Here is a 5,096-nt window from a genome sequence, read left to right as displayed (position 1 = left end):
GTCTTGAAGGGTCCAACCATATCCAACCCCCAGACTGCGAATGGCCAGACGAGTGGAATAGTCTTCAAGGCAGATGCAGGCTTGTGAGACATGTTGGAGTAGAACTAGCAGCCTTCACACTTGTCGACCTCTTTTGCCATCTCATTTGCATGCGGCCAATAGAATCTCGCTCGGCATGCTTTGGCCACAATGATCCGAGAGGACGCATGGTCACCACAGGTCCCCGAGTGGATCTCATTTAAAATCATTCGACCTTCTTCCGGGGAGATGCAACGTTGAGCCACTCATGTGACACTTTCCCTGTAAAGCCGCCCTCTTATCACGGTGAAAGTTTTGGATCAACGGACGATCTGGCGGGCCTCATCTTCATCTTATGGGAGTTCCTCCCTGAGCAGGTATGCGATATATGGCACCGTCCAGTCGGGGGTGATCACTAAAACTTCCATGACCAAGTCGACTATAGTTGGGACTTCAATCTCAGTCGGATTGGTTGAACTTATTGCTTGTGGGGGCTCTTCCTTAAAGGGATCTTCTTGAACTGGCGGGGTGTGGAGGTGCTCCAAGAACACATTACTGGGATAGGCTTCCGAGTGGAACCTATCTTCACCAGGTCATTAGCAGCTTGATTCTTGATTCGGGGTATGTGGTGGAGCTCTAACACCTCAGACTTCTTCTCTGGCTTTCTTACTGCATTGCAATAATTAGTCATTGCTGGACTCCTGATATCCCATTCCTTCATCACTTGATGGACCACCAAGTCTAAGTCGCCGTAGACCAAAGCGTCGGACGCCAAGTGAAATGGCCATATGTAACCCATACAAAAGTGCCTATACTCAGCTTCATTATTTGAAGAATCAAAGTCAATCTGGAGAACATAGCTGAGCTTGTCGCCTCTTAGGGATACCAAAACCACTCCTGCACCAGATCCATTCAACATCTTGGACCCATCAAAGAACATAATCCAATGCTCTGAGTGAATCTGAGTCGGTTGCTACTGTTCAATCCACTCGGCGAGGAAATCTGCTATTGCTCTGGACTTGATTGCTTTATTTGCCTCAAAGTTGATATCTAAAGGAAGGAGTTCAACTGCCCACTTTGCCAGTCGACCAGTTGCATCCCTGTTGTTCAGAATTTCTGATAATGGAGCGTTGCTGACGACTGAAACCGAGTGGTCTGAGAAGTAGTGTGCAACTTTCTTCGTGGTCAAATAAATTCCATAAACAAGCTTCTGATAATGTGGATATCTCTGCTTGGATAGAGTCAAGACTTCAAAAATATAAATATCGGATGCTGAACTTTGTAGGCTTTGCCTTCTTCTTCCCGCTCGACCGTGGGCATTGTGCTGACAACTTGTCCAGTGGTTGCGATGTAAAGTAGTAAAGGCTGTTTGCTGATTGGAGCGGCAAGCACCGACTGGGTGGAAAGCAGGGATTTGAGCTCTTCAAACGCTGCTTCGGCTTCATCATTCCACTTGAACTTGTCAGACTTCTTCATCAGTCGGTAAAGTGGTAATGCCTTTTCACCGAGGCGTGAGATGAATCGACTCAATGCAGCCAAACAACCAGTAAGCTTCTGAACATCGTGCACACGCACAGGGTGTTTCATTCAGAGGATTGTGCCAACCTTCTCTGGGTTTGCATCGATTCCTCGTTCAGAAACGAGGAAACCGAGTAATTTTCGACCTAGGACTCCGTACATGCACTTTGACAGATTGAGCTTGATATCATATCTTCTTAAGTTGGCAAAGGTTTCTGCGAGGTCAGTCAGTAGGTCGGAACCTTTGCGTGACTTGACCAGGATGTCATCCATGTATGCTTCCACATTCCGACTGATTTGAGTGAGCAGGCACTGCTGAATCATGCACATGAATGTGGCACCAGTGTTCTTGAGGCCAAAAGGCATGGGAACATAGCAAAAACACCCGAACGAGGTGATGAAAGCTGTTTTTATTTCGTTGGGTCCATACAGTCAGATTTGATGGTACCCAAAATATGGATCCAAAAAGGGCAAGCACTCACACCCCACAGTTGAGTCGACTATCTGGTCGATGCAGGGCAGAGGGAAATGATCTTTCGGGCAGGCCCGATTGATATGTTTGAAATCGATACACATTCGGAGTGACTTATTTTTCTTGGGGACCATGACAACATTGGCGAGCCACTCGGAGTGGTATATATCGCGGATGAACTCAGCTGCCAGAAGCCAAGCCACCTCCTCGCCAATTGCCTTCCTCTTCTCCACAGTGGACCAGCAGATGTGCTCTTTAACGGGTTTTGCTTTCGGGTCAACTAGCAAACGGTGCTCAGCCAGTCCCCTGGGTACACCCGGCATGTCTGATGGTTTCCATGCGAAGATATCCCAGTTCTCATGGAGGAACTGGATGAGCGCTTCTTCCTATTTGCTATCGAGTGTTGTTGAGATATGAGTTAGAGCAGCATTGGGATCGGTCGGGTGAATGTGAACTGATTTTGTTTCACCAGACGTCTGAAATGCAGACTCTGAAGTACGCTTCCTGGCATGCAACAAATCAATCGGATCTGCATTCTTCTGGTATTCTTGCATCTCTACTGCTGCCATCTGTTCATCGGTGATCTTTGAGCCCTTCTGGAGGCACTCTTCCGCTCTCTGCCGATTTCCAGTGACTGTGATCACTACAAAAAATACACTTTCATGATGATACATGTTTGTCACACTAGGTCACGTTTTCTGTCATGCATGTACATCCATGACGATTTGTTGATAGAATCAAGATAGTCATACATGTGCCGTCGTAGAAGTGTTCCATGACATTACCAAAATTATCATCACGGAAGTGTCCAGTTCCATGAAAATAAATCGTGCGTCATAGAAGTGCTTTCATCAATGGTGACCGACACGTGGCATCCACCGTAATGGAATGTTGTTAAGCTATCGGGTCCGGTTTTGGATCCAATAACCCGTTAACAGCCCCGACCAATGGGAATTTTCCACGTGTAAAATCATCATTGGATGGAGGAAACACGTGTTGTCTCACCGTTGGGACAGATGTCATCCACTCATTGGACAGAAGGCGCCTATGATACGTCGACACATGGCACGGCCCAACATAGGCCCATTCCTATGAAAAGGCTGGCCCGTTTGACTTGGTCAAAAGGTGGCAGGCCGGCCCACTGAAAGCCTATTAACGGCCTGTTTGCATATAGCCCATTTACAGTCCGCTAACCCAGGGCCCGTTATGACCTATCTGAATTAGGCCCATTAGCATCATATGGGCCGTCCAATATGATTCCAGCCCATTTTAACTTCCATACCATGTATGGCCCATGACGTCTTTTGGCCCATATGAGGCCCTTTGTAACTCTTGGCCCATTAACGGCCCGTGGTGAAACTGGCCCATAATGAACAGTGTATCACTTTATACCCATTAACGGCCCATTATTCCATTGGGCCGTTTCCAGCCCATGTTATCTTTCCACCTTCTCAGGGCCCATTTGTTCTTGGGCTCATGTCCAGCATTCGGTTACTTATGACCCGTTACTGCCATTTTCTTCTTGTGAGCCAAATTCAGCCCGTTGTTACAGTCAACCCGTTTGTGGCCCGTTAATACATTGGGCCTTTTTTATAGGGTCATCAAATATGGCCTATTAACGACAACCCAATATGGTCGGCCCATGAATGGACGATTCCAACTCTAGCCCGTTTACGACCATAATGCGGTCTGTTATTGGCCCATGTTTGGCCAATCGATCATACATCCCATATAAGGCCCATTATGTCTACGGCCCATAGAAGGCCCATTGTTTCTACGGCCGGTAGGAGGCCCAGTGTCACTACAGTAAATATGTAGCCCATGGTTATTTTGGCCTAGTTTTAAAAAATAGGTTATTGCAGCCACTAGCAAACCGCGAAAAAAGAACTGCACTGACTACAAGCAAACAAATAAACAAGAAAACAAGGAAATAAATAAGCAATCAACTTACGCTAGGCTATCACGGCTATTACACATATTACATCCACTGGGCATCAAAGTTCGCCACCAGTGCAAATATAGGGAACAAAGCAGCATATCATATACACTGGCTATCAAAGTTGGCAACCAGCGCAATTAAATGGCGCAGCAAAACAAATCCAGAACTGAAACCACTTCAGAAGATCTAAAGAAACAATATCCTAGGTACCCATAATGCTGGCAAGATGCTTAGCAAGCTTATTAACTTTCTCTTGTTTGGCGCTTAAATCCTCCAGCGCTTGCTGTTGCACCAGAAAGTATGCATCTGAATTCTGCAGGGACTTCCTCAGTCCTTCAGCTTCCTGTCGCATTACATCTGATCGATGTCTTTCAACTTGAAGTTGAGACTCAAGAAGACGAACTGATTCAGGCAGCGAGTTCGAAGAGCTTGTGCCAGCAGTAGTGGCCAGTAACTCAAACACTACATCAAGACAGGACTTCTGGGTTCTCTCACTATCGTGAAGATAATTTTTACAGCTTTCTTGGAGACCAACAGGGATGTCTCACTATCTTGAACCTTATCTGCATTACTTCCTTTACATTTGCATAACGGGGTACTGTTCTCCAATATTTTTTCCGCATTCTAAAAGAGAAACAAGCAAACACATCACAGGTTTACCATGTTGTATATGAAACTCTTTTTGGTAAATGAGTTCAGTAGTAAAGTGGACTGGATAACAGCATGAAACAAACATATATCTATGTATCATGGTCACTTTATGGTCTGTATCATTCTAGTTTTTGTTTCCAAATCAAGATAGAGACACAGTTCAAATAATATTTGTTCAAGACAAAGCAGAATAGACAGAATATAAGTGTGGGAAACTATAGAGCAATAAAAACACTTGTAATGTGCATGACATGAGAACATCATTGTTTATTCAATTGAAACTAAAATCAACATAGAGCAGGTTACAACAGCAAACCAGTTAAAGAAACAGGTTTAAAACATACCTGTTGCACCATTGGAGTTTCAATTCCATCCTTCAAATTTGAAAATAGTTGGTATGAGTAAATACAGTAATGCAAGAGCAAAGGAGTATGAACCATAGCTACAGAACCTGACCTGAGAACAAATGTTCTTCTCCTTTAAGTGTTGAGTTGGGAT

Source organism: Triticum dicoccoides, chromosome 7B, assembly GCF_002162155.2.
Source record: "Triticum dicoccoides isolate Atlit2015 ecotype Zavitan chromosome 7B, WEW_v2.0, whole genome shotgun sequence".
NCBI lineage: Eukaryota > Viridiplantae > Streptophyta > Magnoliopsida > Poales > Poaceae > Triticum > Triticum dicoccoides.
This window is presented reverse-complemented; position numbering follows the sequence as displayed.